Consider the following 23,881-nt stretch of genomic DNA (forward strand, 5'->3'; position numbering starts at 1 on the left):
GCCTGCAATTTGGTAGAAATCGGTAATTTACTAAAAAGTGCAAATCACAAACACTGCCGACAATAGCCAAACACTGCCGTGCTGAAATACAATTCGTGAAAAAGTGCTAAAAAAAAAACAGACCTGCTTTTTTATCCCGTGTTTGGATAGGCATGCACGGATCCATGAGATTCGTGCATGTTTATCAGTGGGAAGGGGATGGGAAAGTGTTATTTTCTTTAAAAAAAAATGCGTGGGGTCCCCCCTCCTAAGCAAAACCAGCCTCGGGCTCTTTGAGCCGGCCCTGGTTGCAAAAATATGGGGGGGGAAATGATAGAGGTTCCCCCATATTTAAACAACCAGCACCGGGCTCTGCGCCTGGTCCTGGTTCCAAAAATACGTCCCCCGTATTTTTGGAACCAGGACCAGGCGCAGAGCCCGGTGCTGGTTGTTTAAATATGGGGGAACCTCTATCATTTTTTCCCCCATATTTTTGCAACCAGGACCGGCTCAAAGAGCCCGAGGCTGGTTTGGCTTAGGAGGGGGGACCCCACGCAATTTTTTTTGTGATTTTAACACTGATTTTTTTTTTTTTATAAAAGGTGCACAATGAAGCCCAGCACGGATCTCTCAGATCCGGCCGAGATTCATTGTATTAAAGTCGGCAGTGTTTTACAAGTCACTCACGTAAAACACTGCCAAAAAAAACGAATGACATCGACATCGGTAAAACCGAAAATCAGAATACGGCAGCTTAGTAAACTAGTCGTACTAAATTCAAAAAGTTGCAAATTTACACTTTCGATGTCATTCGTGATTGAACTTTGACCTCAAACGGGAAAATACGATTTTTAGTAAATATACCCCATTGTTAGAGAATGAGTCCGAAAATCACTTTAGGATTGAATAAAAGTGTACAGATCAATAAAAATGCATTATAATGTTATATAATACAGTATGAGCGAGGGCTCTGTAATGGGGCACATTATGAAGTGGAGGCACTATAGCAGGGCATAATGAGTTGAGGGCACTGTAGTTTGGCAAAACATGAACTGGGTACACTTTATAATGTAAATTGGGGATACAATGTGGCATAATGTTTCCTGGCCACCCTACGTCTAGAGATGTGAGCCAGCCACTCTGTTTTGGTTTTATTTAAAAATGTGTTGCAAATTAGTAATTAGTAACTTTTATGAATGTAACTGATGTTCTTTGCAGGACTGTATGAATGCAACTTAGGTTCTACCTGGGGTTGAGACTCATAGAACTCACCAGCAGGTCTTTTAGCCTATAAGAACTGCTTTTACCATAAGGCTTTATGCGCCTACCGGTACTGGGATGCCCACAAGGACTTAAGCCACTGGCGGTAGTATGAACTTAACCCTCGAGTGACCTGAATCAATGCCGTTAGAAAAGACAACAAAGACAAGACCAAGAAAACAAGAAGACAGGAATGAGACAAGAGAACAGTGAATTAATAATAAAGATTAGTAACAGGGTAAAGGTACTAACGAGATACCTAGGTATTGAGAGAAACAGAAAGAGTGGCGCACCAATGGTAATAGCACGAGGAAGTAGTCTGGAGAGACAGGGTAAACTAATTGAAAAGACAGGCAAGGAACATAAATCAACGGGTACATAAAAACAAGGAATGCTCTGAACCAGCAGTAGTCGCTACTGGCAACAACAGAAGTGCATGACAATAGAGTTCAGGCAGGGAAAGCAGAACAGATACACTAATAACCCAGAATGCTCCAGGCCAGTGGATGTTACTCCTGGCAACTGCAGTATCAAATACAAAGGAGCAATATTACTGCTAGGAAAAGATCAGACAAGGACAGAGAAAGACTGAGATCAGGAATTGGTCGGAGGACAGACTAATAGGGCTGTGACTATGTACATGGTTAAAGAGGCCTGAGAGAGAGACTTTAGTGGAATGGGACTGTGGTAACAGAGACAAATGTGGTGGTTATGTGTGAAGCAGCTGTATGCAAATAAAATGATAATGGATAGGAAGCAGAAAGACCAAATATACAAACAAGACAAAGACACAAGTATTGTGTGGAAGAATAAGGCAGACAGGAACCAGACAGGACTGGGTCTGGCAAAGATACTTTAGCCGAGAGCTCACAGGACTGGCAGTTTCTCACAAGAAGCAGGAACTATACAATGAACTCCTACAAACAGCATATGAAACAGGGACACAAACAATGGATAGATTGCAGGGACAAACAAACAAGGATTCTGCAGAGCTGTAGCTATGAAAAAATGGAAGCAGTGTTCCAACAGGACTGGGACAAAAGCTTCAGCTGCAACACAGCTCTATGATCAGCAAGCAGTGCAAGGCAGGTTCAGGAGATAAAGGGAACAGAAGCCAATCAACATCCTCCTGCAGCCAAGCCTTCAAAGATCACTAATCTCATGCAGCTGCTACAGCAATTAAGCAGACAGAACAGAGCTGCAAATAAGCAGACAAAACAGAGCTGCAGCAGCACATATAACAGTAACTAGCTACAGGAATAATTCCAGAGGACTGTGCTTTTTAATATCATTATTGGTGACATTGCAAATGGCATTAAAGGGAAAGTATGCGTTTTTGCAAATGACACAAAGGTATGCAACAGGGTAGACACACCAGGAGTGGTAAAACAAATGATTGGTGATCTAGGTAGACTAGAGGAATGGTCAAGAACATGGCAATTATAGTTTAATGCCAAAAAATGCTAAATCATGCGCTTGGGTCTCAAAAATCCGAAGGCTACATATATCGTATTAATGGCACTATATTGGAAACTACTGAGGAGGAAAGGGATTTAGGAGTCACTATTTGAGGTGACTTAAAGGCAGGTAAGCAATGTAGAAAAGCAATGACGAAGGCTAGTCAGTTGCATGGTTACATAGGGAGAGGAATCAGCAACAGAAAGAGAGAAGTCATAATGCAACTGCATATGTCATTGGTATGGCCTCATTTAGAATACTATGTTCAGTTCTGGAGGCCATATCTTCAGAAGGAGACGGTGGATAGAAGGAAAGCTAAAATGGTGCATGGCCTACATCACAAAACTTACTGACGTGCGGTGAGGTCAGTGGCTGGGGAGGCACTGGCTGCTAGCCCCCACCCCCAAAAGAAATCACTAAATCATCACTTATATCACTAAAACCAGCACTGGACTGAACCGGCCAGGGTATTATGCCATAGCAGGGGAGACACGCAGTGTGGAGTCCCCCTGTCATCACATTAAACACCCCCCAAACCAGCTGGAATTCCTCAGAAAGTGAGGACCCCAAAAACATCACCCCTGGTGGCAGTGGGTGTGGGATACATGGTATAATAATATTGTTCTTTACAGGCAGCCCACAGGTTTCAGCAAGCCTGCCCCACCATGCCGGCACTCAAGGGTGTAGCTACCAAAGGTGCAGGGAGTGCAGCTGCTATAGGGCCCCGAACGGACAGGGGCCCATTTTCTCTGTCACGCCCCTACCTACCCAGTGATGACAGCAGATACAGTGATGGCTGTGCTACCCAATCACACCTTCCTCACTGACAGGGGTGTGCTTTCATGGGTTGAATGCACGTCCCTGTGTCAACGAGGCACTTCTAGAAGTACCACTTCCCAATGTATTTTCAATGGGCTTTTACAGCCCGCGGCATGGCCCCATCGCTTGTTTCTGCCCCTTTCCTTTGACAATGGGAGACACCACTATTGGTTCCTCCCAAACCCAAATTACCTGCAAAAATGATTAAAATAATATAAGCACGTCCCTGCTTAACATGTATAGTTCAGAGTTAACAGAAATTTGGTTTGGTTCCGCACAGGAAAAATGTGGTAATGATGAACATAGATTAATACACAGATTGTAGAAAACTGTTCAGGGAATGACCAACGATACTAAGTTTAAATTTAAAGATTCTTAATGAAGACATCTAAATAATTATTTGAGTTGGTGGTGCTCCCAGAGTCAGTAATGGTTAAGCAAAGAGAAGAAAAAAGAAAGACTCTGTGTTGGGGCACGCTTAGAAATTTGAAATAAGTTTATTAAAACTTAACATTTAATTAATAACGAATAAAAGTAATGAGGAGTTTGATACAAAAAAATTGTTCAAGAACACAAAGTAAACATATATATTGACAGAAATCAGGATAAGCCTGATACAAAATTATGGGCACCTGTGGTGAAAAATATACTGAAAAACATAAAAAATTACAAAAAATTAATATTATTAAGGTGCCTGAGTTAATCAAAATTCAAAATTGGAGTAGAGGTAAATGATATGTACATATAATCACCGCAGTGATAATTGTGGGTAAGCACCTAGTCTAAAACCTCATGAGAATAGATGAGAGGCACAAAGGTTCATAATTGAAATGTCAAATGACTGAGGGTAATCACCTGGTAGAGATTCTGTTTGCTAAAAGGCTAGATCCTTATAGATAACAAAGCATTTAAGATAAAAGTATGATTATTAAAGATACAAAAGAGCATTGATAAATAAGCCTAAAGGCAAAGCCAATTGTAGATAAATAGAAGGTTTGCGGGAAAGTTGGATAAGGAATAGGTAAGTTTCAGAAGTTGCTCTAACACTTCTGCTGTTTGTGATCAGAGGTCACAATCTTACTGCACCTGATATTCCCAAGAGGTCACCCTACTAGGTACTGATCAGGCTTATCAGCGCTTAGCTTCCAAGGTCGGATGAGATTGGGCGTTGCTGCTGAAATATGGCAGTAATAAACACTAGGACACAAATGAGAGAGTGTAATGAGTAGTGAGCAACAAGGTACTTCTGCTGTCCAGTTTCTAGCGCAGATTCTCTGTTGCTGTGAGCATTGCAGAGAGTGGTCTCGCATCTGGATGAGAGGGTACTAAAAATAGAAGTGAGATATGCTCAGAATAGGGAGGAAACCCTGCCTTCTGCTGTCCACTGTCTTATATAGATATATAGCGGACAGTGGATGAGAGAGGTGGGTTAGGCTTACCTATTGAAAAAAAGGGTGGTGGGAAAATTAGAAGAAGGAGAAGAAATGGTAATGTGGTGAGATCACAAATTAACAAAAAATTAAGTAAATTATGAAATAAAACAATCATGAAATCAACGATTAATTGGAAAAAGGAAAGTAAACACAGGCTGCATGGTAAAGGCTTACCAAAATGGGTATAAGGCCCTGTTTATGCAGAAAGGATTCTGCAAAAAAGTATTACATTTAAAAGGAAATACCAGAAAATGGTTTAGAACAATAATTAAGGATCAAAAATAGCAAACATGGAAAAAAAAAAAACAATATTGATTATATATCAGTATCAGTTAAATAACTGGAGTCCAAATGGGCACATACAATACCAGGGAGTCCCAAAAGTGATCTGAGCTAGAAAGAGTTCAGCATCACTGAGCACAGACGGACCGTTTCACCAGGGTGGCTTGTTCACTGTGTCAGGGCATAAGGAAAAAGCTGCTGTATTTAAGGCAGAGGAGGGAGGAAACTGGGAGGGCTTAACATCACTAGGGATTCCGATTGGTGGAAGTCCATAGTGACATCACCCTCATTTTAAATAGGGAATTGTGCTGATGAAAAAAAGGGAAACATCAAAGACATCAAAAACAGCAGAAGGCTGGCGAATGTTCTTACACCTGAAAGTGTAAATATAAAGTCATGAGGAGGTGGCTGCCGTATGAATAGTTCATTGAGATGTTCTGTATATCGGGATCCCGCGATCGCGTCAGACCGGAAGTGTCGTTCTTGGCCGGAAGTCATGTGGTCGCGTGCGTTCCGGAGTTTGCGTTTCAACTGGACGTCAGGCCGGAAGTAAAGTCATCCGTTTATGCTATGAGGCTGGAGTTGCTAGGTAACCGTTGTTAGATGGCCGGATATACGGAAAAAAGGTTTTATCACGGCTGGAAGTGTTGCAATGCATTCGTGCACTGTTAGTAGCTCATCTTATTGCCATAGTATGCATTAGTGTGGTGGATCTTCATGGCTTGGGTCACATAGGAAACACTGAAAAAATATAAAAATAATAATAATAATAATAATAATAATAATAATGATAAATAAATAAATAAATGGAAATATTGGATCTCCTAAAAACCGGGAGAGGGGAGAGAGACAAAGTGGTTAGTTAGAGTATTGGTTGCGGATGACACACTTATCGAGTACCACAGTCGATTTGTAAACTCCCCTATGGTATATAACCCATTTCCATAATAGCAAGGAGAGTGGGCTTCCCTGGGTGCGACTTCTAACCATCAGATGACAAAAACTCCAAATGCTTCCATATGCAGTTCATATATATACATCATATCATGGATGCAGGTAAGTAAAGAGAAATCTGTATGTTTACGATCCCAATAGCCTATGCATAGGACTTAGGTCTCCATTATGAGGGACCCAGCTCCAACAGGATGATACGCACTTTGTTGTTTGTGTAGAATTACCACGTGCCTCACAACATCATTCACAGAGTCAAAAGATTCAATAAGTTTAAAAATTCCTATGCATAATATAATCAATTAAAGATATGGGATTGAAAAATATCATAAATCATTGATTTCAAAACAAATTTCATACCAATCAATATCCCTTATATGAAAGCAGGAAGATGATACAACACATTGATCATGCTTGAATTTTATAACCGTGTGAAGTTTATACATGCTTTGCAACACATCAAAAAGGACTGATTGTCATCCCAGTGTGGAGTTTGTATGTGCTTCAAATCACAAAACTCGTTCAAATGTATCCAGAAGTGAAAGTGTCATCCCAGTGTGGAGTTTGTATATGCTTCAAACCACAAAAATTGAATATGCAGTCACTTACTCTCAAGAGATGATAATAACCCCCTATGGTAGTTAATGCACAATTTTGAATATCCTATATCAATATTATATGTACAGCATAAAAAATAATAATAATTGTCCTCAAATCACAGCTGGAAATAAATGTCCTGTATCTTTCTCCATAAAGAATACCCTTTAATTGAAAAAGTGCATCAATAGAGACCACTTCATAGATGAATTTCCTTGATTGGAAATGGAAAGATACCGAGGTATAGGAAGGTGCAGACCTTCTGCTGTCTCAAACATCTGCATATAGCATCGAATGTCAGGATGAGAGGGGTCTGCCTCCTTCACCGTGGTATTGAAATAGGAGAAATAGAGGTACCTACTTCTGCTTTTCCAATGTTGCTGCTCAGAACCCTCTGTTACTACAGCATTGCAGAGTAGCCCGGCTGCTGGAATGAGAGAGTGTGTACATGGAAAGGAAATCACACAGTTATCCAATGGAGATAAAGGAGAGGCTAGTACCAAAGTACTTGAAGGGTTGAACCCTCTGCTTTCCCCATATCTGCTATCAGCATCGAATATTGGGATGAGAGGGGTCCATTCCCTTCACCTTGGTATGAAACAAGACAAGTAGAGGTCTCAATTCTGCTTTTCCAAAATTGCTGCTCTGTTATAATAAGTCATGAAGAAAAAACAAAAAAACCCTTGTCGTGTTTGATTTGTGAGATTAGATGTGCGGAGTCCTCAATAGGGAGAGCGGGAGAGGGTTTGTGGTAGGACTGAATAACCTGATGATATAAAAAGTGATTTGTTACATAAATGAATTAAAGTGTGGGAGTGGAAGTGAGAATAATGCTTAAGGTTTGGGAACTGTGTGTAAAGAGAAGAAAGGGTAATAAGTGGGTGTGTGTAAGGCCGAGATTTTAAGGAAGTTGAGGGATAATGGTGATACTAGCAGGGTGTGACACATAGGGAAAAGAGGGAGGGAGGTGAGGGAGAGGGATGCAAAGGAAGAGAGAAAGTGATTAAATGTTATGAGAAGGGAAAAGGTGGTGATATGTGTGTTATGCAGTGAGGAGGTGTGTTGAGAATTGGAAAATTATTTAAAGAAAAGCCGTGTAATTTATGTATTCATTCATGCCCTTGGGTGCTAGGCAATCCAATTTGAAAGTCCATTCGGATTCATGTCTCAAAAGCTCTTTCATGAGGTCGCCACCACGAATTCCCAAGCTGATTTTCTCTAGTCCGAAAGCTTTCAAATCATTCGGGTTACCCCCATGGTGGTGATGGAAGTGGCGTGCGACTGAGGTCAATTTTTTGTGTTTTGAGAGATCAGTTGAGGCATTCCTCACAGATCCAACATGTTCTAAAATACGTTGTTTTAGGGCCCTTGTAGTGATGCCCACGTATTTCATGTTGCAACTGCAGTAAATGCAGTACACGACTCCAATGGCATTACAGTTGATAAATTGTTCGATGGTTAGTAGGTTGTTATAACGGTCCCGTATAGTGGACATTTTGGTCATATGAGAACATACTTTACAATTTCCGCAAGGAAAAGAGCCTTTGAGAGTGGTGATTTTCTTTGGATTCTTGGTATAGTGGCTACTCGTTAGTCTGTCCTTGAGATTTCTGGAACGTCTCCAGCTCATGGATACCTTCTGTCCAATAGTCTTAGAAAGATCCTCATCCAAGTGTAGAATTGACCAATGTTTGTCAATAGATTCTTTAATCAATTTCCACTCCTTACACAAAGTGCCCACAAATCTTAGAGTATTGTTTTGTGTGGATGAATTCGTACTTTCCTTGTTAGGGAAAATCAAGGTATCCCTCGGTATTTGATTGCAGTGCCATCTGGCTCTTTTGATAGAGCGATGGCTGTAGCCTCGTTCCAGTAGTCTTGAGGTGAGTTCATTGCTCTTCAATCTGAAGGTATTGGGATCTGAGCAGTTCCTTTTAAGGCGCAAAAACTCCCCTTTGGGGATATTGGTGATGGTAGGTGGAAAATGAGAACTGGTTTGATGGAGAAGGCTATTGGTGGCTGTGGTCTTTCGATACAGTTCGGTTTGTATGAGGCCATCCGGAGTTTTGTATATATTGAGATCCAGAAAGGATACTTGATTGGTGCTAATGTGGTATGTAAGCTTGAGATTGATATTGTTGCAGTTTAATGCTGCAATAAAGGATAGTAGTAATTTCTCATCACCTTCCCAGATCAGGATAATGTCGTCTATGTAACGCCACCAAGCTAAGATATGTTGAGTGAATTTGTCATTATCAGGGTGCATGACAATTTCTCTTTCCCACCAGCCTAAATAAAGGTTGGCGTAAGTAGGGGCACAAGCGGCACCCATAGCAGTGCCCCGGATCTGAAGGAAAAAGTGGTCATTGAAGGTGAAATAGTTGCGAGTGAGTACAAATTCCAGAAGTTCAATCAGAAAATTGTGAAAATCGCTGTTATCGGCCATACCGAGGAAGTACTGCACAGCTTGTATGCCCACCTGGTGATTGATGCTAGTGTATAAAGATTCAACATCGAGGGTAACCAAAAGGTGGTGGGTGTCCACCTTTTCCCTTCTCATAACATTTAATCACTTTCTCTCTTCCTTTGCATCCCTCTCCCTCACCTCCCTCCCTCTTTTCCCTATGTGTCACACCCTGCTAGTATCACCATTATCCCTCAACTTCCTTAAAATCTCGGCCTTACACACACCCACTTATTACCCTTTCTTCTCTTTACACACAGTTCCCAAACCTTAAGCATTATTCTCACTTCCACTCCCACACTTTAATTCATTTATGTAACAAATCACTTTTTATATCATCAGGTTATTCAGTCCTACCACAAACCCTCTCCCGCTCTCCCTATTGGGGACTCCGCACATCTAATCTCACAAATCAAACACGACAAGGGTTTTTTTGTTTTTTCTTCATGACTTATTATAATAACAGAGCAGCAATTTTGGAAAAGCAGAATTGAGACCTCTACTTGTCTTGTTTCATACCAAGGTGAAGGGAATGGACCCCTCTCATCCCAATATTCGATGCTGATAGCAGATATGGGGAAAGCAGAGGGTTTAACCCTTCAAGTACTTTGGTACTAGCCTCTCCTTTATCTCCATTGGATAACTGTGTGATTTCCTTTCCATGTACACACTCTCTCATTCCAGCAGCCGGGCTACTCTGCAATGCTGTAGTAACAGAGGGTTCTGAGCAGCAACATTGGAAAAGCAGAAGTAGGTACCTCTATTTCTCCTATTTCAATACCGCGGTGAAGGAGGCAGACCCCTCTCATCCTGACATTCGATGCTATATGCAGATGTTTGAGACAGCAGAAGGTCTGCACCTTCCTATACCTCGGTATCTTTCCATTTCCAATCAAGGAAATTCATCTATGAAGTGGTCTCTATTGATGCACTTTTTCAATTAAAGGGTATTCTTTATGGAGAAAGATACAGGTCATTTATTTCCAGCTGTGATTTGAGGACAATTATTATTATTTTTTATGCTGTACATATAATATTGATAAAGGATATTCAAAATTGTGCATTAACTCCCATAGGGGGTTATTATCATCTCTTGAGAGTAAGTGACTGCACATTCAATTTTTGTGGTTTGAAGCATATACAAACTCCACACTGGGGTGACACTTTCACTTCTGGATACATTTGATCGAGTTTTGTGATTGGAAGCACATACAAACTCCACACTGGGATGACAATCAGTCCTTTTTGATGTGTTGCAAAGCATGTATAAACTTCACACGGTTATAAAATTCAAGCATGATCAATGTGTTGTATCATCTTCCTGCTTTCATATAAGGGATATTGATTGGTATGAAATTTGTTTTGAAATCAATGATTTATGATATTTTTCAATCCCATATCTTTAATTGATTATATTATGCATAGGAATTTTTAAACTTATTGAATCTTTTGACTCTGTGAATGATGTTGTGAGGCACGTGGTAATTCTACACAAACAACAAAGTGCGTATCATCCTGTTGGAGCTGGGTCCCTCATAATGGAGACCTAAGTCCTATGCATAGGCTATTGGGATCGTAAACATACAGATTTCTCTTTACTTACCTGCATCCATGATATGATGTATATATATGAACTGCATATGGAAGCATTTGGAGTTTTTGTCTTCTGATGGTTAGAAGTCGCACCCAGGGAAGCCCACTCTCCTTGCTATTATGGAAATGGGTTATATACCATAGGGGAGTTTACAAATCGACTGTGGTACTCGATAAGTGTGTCATCCGCAACCAATACTCTAACTAACCACTTTGTCTCTCTCCCCTCTCCCGGTTTTTAGGAGATCCAATATTTCCATTTATTTATTTATTTATCATTATTATTATTATTATTATTATTATTATTATTATTATTTTTATATTTTTTCAGTGTTTCCTATGTGACCCAAGCCATGAAGATCCACCACACTAATGCATACTATGGCAATAAGATGAGCTACTAACAGTGCACGAATGCATTGCAACACTTCCAGCCGTGATAAAACCTTTTTTCCGTATATCCGGCCATCTAACAACGGTTACCTAGCAACTCCAGCCTCATAGCATAAACGGATGACTTTACTTCCGGCCTGACGTCCAGTTGAAACGCAAACTCCGGAACGCACGCGACCACATGACTTCCGGCCAAGAACGACACTTCCGGTCTGACGCGATCGCGGGATCCCGATATACAGAACATCTCAATGAACTATTCATACGGCAGCCACCTCCTCATGACTTTATATTTACACTTTCAGGTGTAAGAACATTCGCCAGCCTTCTGCTGTTTTTGATGTCTTTGATGTTTCCCTTTTTTTCATCAGCACAATTCCCTATTTAAAATGAGGGTGATGTCACTATGGACTTCCACCAATCGGAATCCCTAGTGATGTTAAGCCCTCCCAGTTTCCTCCCTCCTCTGCCTTAAATACAGCAGCTTTTTCCATATGCCCTGACACAGTGAACAAGCCACCCTGGTGAAACGGTCCGTCTGTGCTCAGTGATGCTGAACTCTTTCTAGCTCAGATCACTTTTGGGACTCCCTGGTATTGTATGTGCCCATTTGGACTCCAGTTATTTAACTGATACTGATATATAATCAATATTGTTTTTTTTTTCCATGTTTGCTATTTTTGATCCTTAATTATTGTTCTAAACCATTTTCTGGTATTTCCTTTTAAATGTAATACTTTTTTGCAGAATCCTTTCTGCATAAACAGGGTCTTATACCCATTTTGGTAAGCCTTTACCATGCAGCCTGTGTTTACTTTCCTTTTTCCAATTAATCGTTGATTTCATGATTGTTTTATTTCATAATTTACTTAATTTTTTGTTAATTTGTGATCTCACCACATTACCATTTCTTCTCCTTCTTCTAATTTTCCCACCACCCTTTTTTTCAATAGGTAAGCCTAACCCACCTCTCTCATCCACTGTCCGCTATATATCTATATAAGACAGTGGACAGCAGAAGGCAGGGTTTCCTCCCTATTCTGAGCATATCTCACTTCTATTTTTAGTACCCTCTCATCCAGATGCGAGACCACTCTCTGCAATGCTCACAGCAACAGAGAATCTGCGCTAGAAACTGGACAGCAGAAGTACCTTGTTGCTCACTACTCATTACACTCTCTCATTTGTGTCCTAGTGTTTATTACTGCCATATTTCAGCAGCAACGCCCAATCTCATCGGACCTTGGAAGCTAAGCGCTGATAAGCCTGATCAGTACCTAGTAGGGTGACCTCTTGGGAATATCAGGTGCAGTAAGATTGTGACCTCTGATCACAAACAGCAGAAGTGTTAGAGCAACTTCTGAAACTTACCTATTCCTTATCCAACTTTCCCGCAAACCTTCTATTTATCTACAATTGGCTTTGCCTTTAGGCTTATTTATCAATGCTCTTTTGTATCTTTAATAATCATACTTTTATCTTAAATGCTTTGTTATCTATAAGGATCTAGCCTTTTAGCAAACAGAATCTCTACCAGGTGATTACCCTCAGTCATTTGACATTTCAATTATGAACCTTTGTGCCTCTCATCTATTCTCATGAGGTTTTAGACTAGGTGCTTACCCACAATTATCACTGCGGTGATTATATGTACATATCATTTACCTCTACTCCAATTTTGAATTTTGATTAACTCAGGCACCTTAATAATATTAATTTTTTGTAATTTTTTATGTTTTTCAGTATATTTTTCACCACAGGTGCCCATAATTTTGTATCAGGCTTATCCTGATTTCTGTCAATATATATGTTTACTTTGTGTTCTTGAACAATTTTTTTGTATCAAACTCCTCATTACTTTTATTTGTTATTAATTAAATGTTAAGTTTTAATAAACTTATTTCAAATTTCTAAGCGTGCCCCAACACAGAGTCTTTCTTTTTTCTTCTCTTTGCATGTATAGTTCAGAGCAGAGAAGGGAAAGGGAGGACATGATAGAAACCTAAGGGTTTTAACAAGGTACAAAAGGGAGACATTCTTCAAAGGAAGAGAAGTATTAGAATACAAGGACATGCAAAGAAACTGGAGGGAAGTAGGTTCAGGGGGAACTTGAGGAAAAATGACTTCACATAAAGGGTAGTGAATAAGTCAAATAGCTTCCCATCAGAGGTGGTAGAGACTAAGACAGTAGAGCAATTTAAACATGCATGTGATAGACATAAGGATATCCTTACAAAGGATCAAATAGGGTTTGAGGTTACAATATGGTAAAAAAGGGGAAGACTAGATGGGCCAAGTGGACCGGTTCTTATCTGCTGTCAAAGTCTGTTTCTATGTTTATGCCCGGGGATCACAATGGCTTCTTTTTATCATAGACAAGAGCTGCTGTCACTGGTGCCTGACTTACACAAAAAGCATCATCAACATCCTCATACTCAATTCACTTCCAGGTGCCCTTTCCTAAACGTTCTTCCTTTCAGCATCATCAACATCCTCAAACTCAATTCCCTTTCAGGTGCCCTTTCCTAAACTTTCTGCCTCCTTGACTACCTTCAGTAGATTTTCTAGTAATATCATGACTGGAAGCAGCCACAGCCTTAGTACTTAGTTGCTGCTTCGCCATTTCCATCGACAGATCATGATACATATTGATGAACACACACAGGTTGTACAAAAAAAAAAAAACAACACCAAATGACAACTCACACTGAGGAGTCACAGTGCTTATATTTATGTGAACACAGAGGGGTACCGCACCTACAGCACACAAAAGTTGTAAAAAAAATGTAAAAAAAAATGTAAAGCTTTTTTTTTTTATAAATGACAACTCCCACTGCGTAGTCACAGCGCTTAAATTTAAGTGAGTGCAGTGGGGCATAGCCTGAGGACTCACAGTGCTTACAGTTCTGTGAATGCAGTGCTGTAAGGCCCGCAGAGTCACAATGCTTTCATTTATGTAAATGCAGTGGTGTACGGGCTTTGGAGTCCAAGTTCTTATATTTATGTAGCTGCAGTGGGGTACCGCGCTCTCAAACTGTGGGGCTAATTCAGACCTGATCGGTGCTGTGCATGTTTGCACAAGAGCGATCAGGCCTTAACTGCACATGCTCTGGCGCTGCAGTGCACCAGTGCATGTCAGACAGCTGACGGCTGTCTCTAGCTAGCGTTTGCTTCTGCCTGATTGACAGGCAGAGGCGGTCGCTGGGCAGGAGGGGGCAGGACGGTGGCATTAAGCCGCTGCTTAAGGGGCATGGTCCGGTCAACGCTGGCGTGGCCAGACCGTGCTGGGGACGGGTTGCGGCGGCACACGCAGCCGCTGCAACCCAGGCAGTGACGAGTAGCTCCCAGCCACTGCACAGGAGCTGCGCTGGCCGGGAGCTATTCCTGAAGTACAAAAGCATCACCGCTGGTCGATGTAATAGACAAAACCAGTGTTGGTGGCTAGCAATAATAAAATATGTGCACAAACAGAAGCACATATTGTCCCTTACCACATAACTGAACCTAAGAATGACATATAAACACAATTGAATTAATTTTTCTTTCTAAATTTCTCAATGAGAAACCTTTGGCCAAGGGGTGCCATGAAAACAATTCTGATACTCTAGGTTAGGGTATTGTGATTCAAAAAAGTTTGGGAACTACTGTCTTAGCCCATTGTGGTATGAGTTACTCAAACCTCTAGATTGGCAGCACTGCATCTACTGTGGGTTCTTTCTTTTTGTCTTGTTGGGGAGTTGTCACTTCCATTTTAGAGGTTTAATACCAATTTTTAAGTTGCCTTTAGTGCCTGAATTATTATATTTTGTTATTTGTATTAGAAACTAGCAGAGTGCCTGTAATTACCAGCCGCTCAGATCCAGGAATGTTCTGCTGTAGCTGCTATTATCAAATGTCTGGAGCCAGAAATGATCTGACTACCTTTATCACCAAATGTAAAGGGCCCTACACACCTGCGGATTGCCGGCCGAGGTGCCTGACGGCCGATACGGCTGACGTACACCACCGCAGCGGGAAAGGGGGGTGACGGGGGGAGTGAAGTTTCTTCACTCCCCCCATCACCAGGCTCCATAGCCCTGCATGCTAATATGGACAAGATTGTCCATACTGGCATGCATGTATAAACGAGCCGGCAACAAAGATGAAGGAGAGCAGGGCCGCGCATCGTTCATCATTGGTGCATACACACTGAAAGATATGAAGGATAACTCGTTCATTAATGATCGAGATCATTCATATCTTTCAGTGTAATCGCTAAGAGTGTAGGGCCCATAAGATACATGTATTTTCACCAATAGCTACAATTGTTACATTATTCTGTTATTTGTTAGGTGCCACATGCTGTGCACAGCGCTGTACATGAGGTAGACAAGTAAAACAAAACAATGCACTATTGTTAACTCTGTATGTATGTAATAGTTCTCCTACACTAAGTTATTTGTTCATATCCAAACAATTCCATTAATGTGTACTGTACAGTTCTGAGTACCATGGGAGTCATTCTGACCCGATCGCACGCTGCAGTTTATTGCAGCGGTGCGATCGGGTCAGAACTGCGCATGCGCCGGCACCACAGTGCACCGGTGCATGTAAGACGGCCGAAAGCTATGATCGCCTCTGCCTGATTGATGGGCGGGGAGGAGTGGAACGGCGGCGGGCCGCAGAGGCTGCATGACGTCACACGCACCCGCTGCGGACGGGGAGCGATGAGTAGCTCCCAGCCAGCACGCTAAAGCTGCGCTGGTCAGGAGCTACTCTTGAAGTCCAAAGGCATCACCGCTGTGCAATGCCTTTGAACTTCTGTGGGGGGGGGGGGGGTTGGTACTGACATGCGGAGCGGGATAGCCCTGTCCTGGGCATACCCCCGCATGTCAGTGTGAATGATCGTAGCTGTGTTACATTTAGCACAGCTACGATCATCTCGGAATGACCCCCTATGTCCGTGCTTTACAGAAAATAGATGATGATAATAATAATAATAATTATAATTAATTATGTAAGTATATATGACTTGTGTTACTTATGTGTGCCAAGAGATGTGCTTTCCTGATGATGGCTGGCAGAGCTCGCTTACACTTTTTTTTATAAGATCCATTCAATGGAAAAGCGCATTTGCAATAATAATAACTTCCCACACAAAATTAGCACCTGCAATAAAGTGCTATGTAAAATGTAAAATAAAAAGAAATATATAATTAAAAAGCCAGGAGTGTGCACCCCAGACCTGCCCTGTCGTCTATTAGTACAGCAATTCTGTTTTGTTTCCCAGCACCTTTGAACAAGTGTTTCATTCTTTTTATTAAAGATTATATTTTTTTCTTCATGTAACTCAGCAATTTTTGTCCCTGATTTCCCCATGATTTTGTCACAGCATCTTGTTACATTCACTTGTGCAGATTGTTTCTAGTTCTGCTTGTTTCCATTCTGTTTTCCACTTGGCAGATTATTTGCTCATGATAATTACAGTCTACATATTGCTCTTGCCTAGAGGTGAACTGATTAACAGTTCTAAAGATATGTGTATGTTGGCATACAATAACACCGGAGATCATATTTACATTAAAAGCTGTTTCGGTAAGTTGAACTTCGACACTAACAAAGATGCAGTAAAGTTTCCACTTTCCATCTGCACAAGCATCAATAAAAGTTGTTAAAGGAGTAGACTTGGGGCCACCAGGAGAGAAACTTTGTTAGTCTGTGCTGAGAGAAACTTCTAGCATTTCCCATTTCCCAGAGAATAATAAGAGATTTTTGCATAGATTTATCAAGCATTGGAGAGTGATAAATTTCACGGTGATAAAGTACCAGCCAATCAGCTCCTGTTATTTTTCAAACCCAGCCTGTAACATTGCAGTTAGGAGCTGGTTGGTTGGTTGTTACTTTATCACTGTGCAATTTATCACTCTCCAAGGCTTGATAAAATCTGGGCCTTTGTACCAGGCATCTCCAAATATAAACTAATTGGTAAAGTAACCAAGGATCTAGGAGGAGATGTACTAAGCAGTGAAGAGTGGAGAAATGAGCCAGTGGAGAAGTTGCCCGTGGCAACTAATCACCTGCTCTGTATAATTTTATAGTAAGCAAATTATAGATGTTAAGAATGCTAAATTTAATGCTGATTGGTTGCCATGGGTAACTTCCCCACTGGCTCACTTCTCCACTATTTTCACTGCTTAGTACATCTCTCCCTTAGTTTTAACCTGGTCCTCCAGGACTGTTCCCTTTCTTGTAACGTTTCCCTGAATCAAAGGTCTGCTTTGATACATAGACGGAGAGGTATCAAACCTTTGAGAGAGATATTTTATAAACTGTTCTAGATCAAATAAAGCTAGAAACTGATTAGTTGCTATGGGCAACTTATCCACTTTGTCTCTCTCAAAGGTTTAATACAACTCCCCTTTAGGGGCAGATGTACTAAGCCGCTGACCTATCTGAGGATTGGTAAGTACATACACACTTAACAAATATCCACCCAATGTGTCATGCCTGGCGTGAGATGCACAAAATAGGGTTTGTGCATACCATAGGCGTGCATCAAAATATAGGGGCATGGCTTCATAGGGAAGGGGCATGGCCACAGTTATGCACCCTGTAGTTGTGCCCCCAGTAGAGTTGTGCCCTCTGTAGCTGTGCCCTCAGTAGTTATGTCCCCTGTCGTTTTGCTCCCAGTAGCTGTGACCCCTGTAGATTTGCCCCCAGTAACTGTGCCCTCAGTAGTTGTACCCCAGTAGTTTTGCCCCCTGTATCTGTGCCCTCAGTAGCTGTGCCCCCTGTAACTGTGTCCCAAGTAGTTTTGCCCCCTTTAGCTGTGCCCCCAGTAGTTGTGCCCCCAGTAGTTTTGCCCCAGTAGCTGTGCACTCAGTAGTTGTGCCCCCAGCAATTTCGCCTCCAGTAGATGTGCCCTCAGTAGTTGTGCCCCCAGTAATTTTGCCTCCAGTAGCTGTGCCCCCAGTAGTTTTGCCCTCAGTAGATGTGCCCCCCTGTAATTATGTCCCAAGTAGCGGCGCTGCGCTCCCCCTGTCAGTCGCGCATGCGCACACTGGTTATGGCACACAGCAGAGACAAGTGCGCATGCGCGACTGACAGGGGTAGCGCAGCGCTGATCAACCGCTACAAAGAGTTCAGGACTGAGTGGCAGCGGCTGTGATGAGGTGAAAGCACAGTGAGGTGAAAACTACGGGCAGCGACGGGCAGCGGGCGGTGATCCTATTACCGAGGAGAACACACAGGATGCGTTAAGCCAGATACCGCAGTGTTAGAAGTTAGTGCATCCCCCCCTGGCTCCGCCCATCATTAGGAAATGAGGCACAGAGTCACAGATCTGGGCTGATATATAGGAGATATCAAGACAAAACTGCTGAATGTTAACCGCAAATGATTCCTAAAAAAAAGGACAGGTCGCTGTGCTACTTCACAACTATATCTGGTAGCCATTAGCCTCCTCCATCACAGTAAAGGCAGGTACACACTAGACGATTTTGATCTAATAAAGATAAAGATTTCCCTTGAAATGTCCCCAGCTGCAGAATGAACAATAAAGTCCATACACACTCCCATCCCTGAATTGAACTGCTTGTTCACAGTTGATAAAGATAAACTATAATGACCAACAGGAGTGTGCACCGTTATCATGCATACACACTTGACGATATGCATGATAATATCTTTACTGTGCATATCGTCCACTTAAATCATCTCTATACGTCCTCTTTAGGTGAACTCATTAGTTCTTTTAACTTTCAGTATCACCTCTATGCTGATGACACTCAAATATACCTCTCCTCCCCTGATCTCTTCACGGCTCTCCTCACTCGTACCTCTAACTGTCTTTCTGCTATCTCTTCCTGGATGTCCCAGGGCTTTCTTAAACTCAACATGTCTAAGACTGAGCTGATCATCTTCCCACCCTCCCGCACAACCTCACCTTCCACAATCTCATCCATTGATGGCACGACTATCTCCTCTAGCCCCCAAGTACGCTGTCTTGGTGTAATCCTTGACTCCTCCCTCTCCTTCAAACCACACATTCAGCACCTCTCACAAACCTGTCATTTTCATCTCAAAAACATTTCCAGGATCAGACCTTTTCTCACCCAGGATGCCACTAAGATCATTATTCACTCACTGATTATTTCCAGACTGGACTAGCGTAATCTCCTCCTGACTGGCCTCCCTGACAATTACCTCTCTCCACTCCAATCTATCCTCAATGCTGCTGCCCGGCTTATCTTCTTTAACAAATGCACTACATCCACCTCCCCTCTCCTACAAGCCCTTCACTGGCTTCCCTTCCCTTTCAGAATCCAATTCAAACTTCTCACACTCACTTACAAAGCACTCACCCACTCCTCTCCCATTTATATCTCTGACCTAATCTCCCTTTACTCTCCCACCCGTCCTCTTTGCTCTCCTAATGCACACCGACTCTCCTGTCTTCTGATTACTTCTTCCCACTCCTATCTCCAAGATTTTTCACGCGCTGCTCCCTTCCTCTGGAATTCTTTACCTCTCCCCCTCAGACTCTCCACCTCTCTACAAAACTTCAAACGGGCTCTTAAGACCCATTTCTTTACCAAACCCAGCCAAATCTCATCCTAACCCTCTGTTCCACGCTCTCTATGTACCCCATCTGTGTCACCCCTGTCTGTCTGCCTCTCCCCTTTAGAATGTAAGCTCTCACGAGTAGGGCCCTCTTCCCTCATGTGCTTATCCTTTTCTTACTTTAATAATCCTCAACTGCCCAAATCACGCAGTTTTTTGGCCACCTGGAACTTATCTCTGTCATTTACTGTTGTAGTTATGCTTAGTTACCCTGTACTTGTCCTATATTGCCTTCAACTGTAAGTCACTGGTTTCCTGTTTTGATTATGTGCATATGTACTCTGTAATTGGGCGCTGCGGAACCCTTGTGGCGCCATAGAAAGGATAATAATAATAATAATAGTGTGCATGCCCGTTAAGCAACATCAGCTGCTCTAACACATGGGGAAGGGCCAGGGGGTTGAAACATCGATGCAGAACTCTGAGAGGTGGCTTTGTGTAAATACAGCAGTCTCTGGCTCTGCCCCATTCAGGAAGCCTCCATGAAACTGAAGCATCCAGGACCTGGCAGATGGTAGCCCCTATCTCCCACTGCGTGACCCCTTCTTCCCCTTCCTATCAAAGCAGCCATTGATTCTGGCTGTCATAATTTCTGGGCAGCTGAATTTGGGTGGTCTTCAGTATGCCGACTGACGGGATCCCGGCGCACAGTATACCGGCGCCGGGATCCCGACAGCCGGCATACCGACACTTATTCTCCCTCGTGGGGGTCCACGACCCCCCTGGAGGGAGAGTTAAATAGTGTGGCACGCGTAGCGCGCCACCGTGCCTGTAGCGTGGCGAGCGCAGCGAGCCCGCAAGGGGCTCATTTGCGCTCGCCACACTGTCGGTAAGCCGGCGGTCGGGCTCCCGGCGCCGGTATGCTGGTCGCCGGGAGCCCGACCGCCGGCATATCGTAGTGAACCCGCTGAATTTCCTACAGGTGCTGCTATATTTAAAAAAAAAAGGATCAAACGATCAGTTATAGTTATTAGCCATTGCTTATTTTTACTATTGTAGATTTTATTTTATGTAATGTGTGTGATTAAATTAAATGATGCTCAAATTGGATACATATGAGATTTTTTATTATATAGGAGATTTTGAGTGCATGATTATTTAATACTTAGAGATCAGTTTCTACAAGACAATTATGCTAAATATTAGCTATATATATATATATATATATATATATATTGGGTAGTGGAAGTATGGCGCCACAGGTGTGTGAGTAGTAGAACAAATAAAATGATAAAATGATAAAAATTCAACAAATTCAGACACTCCTTAAGTAATACAAGGCGTCATTTTTGCCCCCAGTTTTGCAAATTTATTCATGGGACAATGGGAGGAGAAGCATATATACACTACACAGCACTTTAAGGAATATATCGTCATGTATAAAAGATATATTGACGATATCTTGATCATATGGGATGGGAGCGCAGAATCATTTATGGACTTTTTTAAACTTCTACAAATTAATGATTTTAACTTATCATTTACCTACAATTTGAACAAAGAAGCCATCGAATTTCTGGACCTGATTTTAACTGGAGAGGAGGAGGTAGTGTCCACAAAAAACTTCATAAAAGATGTTGATCGGAACAGTTACCTTCACTATAAGAGTAATCACTCTAAAAAATGGAAGAACAATGGCCCTCATTCCGAATTGTTCGCTCGGTAAAAATCTTCGCATCGCAGCGATTTTCCGCTTAGTGCGCATGCGCAATGTCCGCACTGTGACTGCGCCAAGTAAATTTGCTATGAAGTTAGGATTTTTACTCACGCCTTTTTCTTCGCTCAGGCGTTTGTAGTGTGATTGACAGGAAATGGGTGTTTCTGGGCGGAAACAGGCCGTTTTATGGGCGTGTGGGAAAAAACGCTACCGTTTCCGGAAAAAACGCAGGAGTGGCCGGAGAAACGGAGGAGTGTCTGGGCGAACGCTGGGTGTGTTTGTGACGTCAAACCAGGAACGACAAGCACTGAACTAATCGCAGATGCCGAGTAAGTCTGAAGCTACTCAGAAACTGCTACGAGGTGTGTAATCGCAATATTGCGAATACATCGTTCGCAATTTTAAGATGCTAAGATTCACTCCCAGTAGGCGGCGGCTTAGCGTGAGCAACTCTGCTAAAATCGCCTTGCGAGCGAACAACTCGGAATGAGGGCCCATATTCCTTACTCACAATTCCATAGAATAAAGAGGAACTGCCACAAAAAGGAAGACTGTGAGGAACAACTTGGAACATACAGAAAAAGATTCGAGGAAAAACTTTATCCGAAAGCCATACTAGATGAAGCAGTCACGAAGACGAGAAACTTGGAGAGAGAGAATTTGTTGACATACAAGGATAACACGGCAAAGAAAGAGTCGCTATCCTTCATAACCACCTACAGTTGTCATGAACAGACTATCAGGACTTCATTAAGAAACCACTGGGACATACTCTTGATGGACCCCATCTTAAAAAACCTTCTTCCACCCCAACCAGAACTTGTTTTCCGGAAATCACGCAACTTGAAAGACATCCTCGCACCTAGCATGTTACGAGAAATCCCACCAGAGGGAAATCCTAACTCTCTCCCTAAATGCGTTGGATCCTATAAGTGTGGACACTGCAACATCTGCAAGTTCCTCAATCCTAATAGAAAAACTTTCTGCAATACGGACGGCACTCAAGAATTTAAAATTAAAGAATTCATGAACTGCAATATCACATCAGTAATCTACTTACTAGAATGCACATGCCACAAGAAATATGTGGGTAAAACAAAAAGAACCTTGAAAATTAGGATACAAGAACATGTACGGAGTATCAAAAACAAAGTAGAGACCCATCTGCTGTACAGACACTTCAAATTGAAACACAATTCCAATCCGGAAGAGATGTCCTTTAAAGCCATCGAACACGTGACCAGTGGCGAGAGGGGTGGAGATTTGGCTAAGAAGCTCTCCCAAAGAGAGATGTTCTGGATATTCCAACTGAAAACTACACACCCCATGGGCTTCAACGAGGGATATGAGATCGCCCCATTTTTATGAGAGAAGTACCCCCCTCTAAAATCCTCCGACCACAGATAAGCTACTTCTTCCTTTTCCAAGCACAACTCACTCCTCTATTTAAATATCACTATATATAAAACTCTGTATATAGTATATGTATGATCCTAATAAAAACTTTTAATAATTTGTGCCTGACTAATTTCATCATATGGTACAGTCATACCGCACTGGCCTCACGCCCAATCCCGCCCGATCTTGGAAGCTAAGCAGTGTTGGGCCCAACCAGTACCAAGTGGGTAACCACTTGCGAAGATTGGGTACTGTAAAAGAACGAGCCTTGTCGGGCTTTTAATAATAATACCACATGTATATGTGTATAAATCACCACAGCACTGAGGTCTATTATTATAATTTCTAATATCAGTCATACACGGATACACTTTCTCTATATTTAATCACTAATAACTTATATATGACTGATTATCACCACTATGACTTCACTAGCTACCTCTTTTTCTACACTATTCCACATAATTTAATAAATATGCACTCATAATTTTTATTTAAAATGTACATCTTTATTCACCATCACCTCTTTTTAAATTATTCTTACTCTCTACGCTTTCGGGTTGGATACCTTAGAATATACTATGCCCCACCTAAGACCAAAATGGGTCCAACTTATCCTGATATATGCCACAATATGAGATCGAACTATATAAAAATATTATTGTATGGATTATTTCCAGGATTAACCCATACCACTATATAGGTAGAAATATCCCGTTTTTGTAACAAATTCCACCTAGATTATTACCAGTTCTCCCAGAAGTAAACTATTAGACAACAGTATAATAATTATTAAAATTCATTCAAAGAGACACTAATATATGCATTTCTTTATTTTTATATGTGCGAGCTGTTTCCGCAATTGAACTCAGCACTATCATATGTCCTGGATACCAAAGACTCCAATAAGATGGCCGCCGCAATGACTGACAGTCTGCCTCAACCCATACTTAATCCAGACGATAATTTCGGACGAGATATAATGGAACTTAGCAC

The 23,881-nt window shown here is 41.8% G+C and overlaps 3 pseudogenes; 2 read left to right on the top strand and 1 right to left on the bottom strand.

The window, feature by feature from the left end:
* Window positions 1–4,590: 4,590 nt before the first annotated feature.
* On the bottom strand, window positions 4,591–4,709 carry LOC134937125 (5S ribosomal RNA; annotated as a pseudogene).
* A 7,719-nt stretch (window positions 4,710–12,428) lies between these two features.
* Window positions 12,429–12,547, top strand: LOC134937821 (5S ribosomal RNA; annotated as a pseudogene).
* Window positions 12,548–23,025: 10,478 nt separating this feature from the next.
* On the top strand, window positions 23,026–23,145 carry LOC134937325 (5S ribosomal RNA; annotated as a pseudogene).
* The last annotated feature ends 736 nt before the right edge of the window (window positions 23,146–23,881 follow it).

Source organism: Pseudophryne corroboree, chromosome 6, assembly GCF_028390025.1.
Source record: "Pseudophryne corroboree isolate aPseCor3 chromosome 6, aPseCor3.hap2, whole genome shotgun sequence".
Taxonomy (NCBI): domain Eukaryota; kingdom Metazoa; phylum Chordata; class Amphibia; order Anura; family Myobatrachidae; genus Pseudophryne; species Pseudophryne corroboree.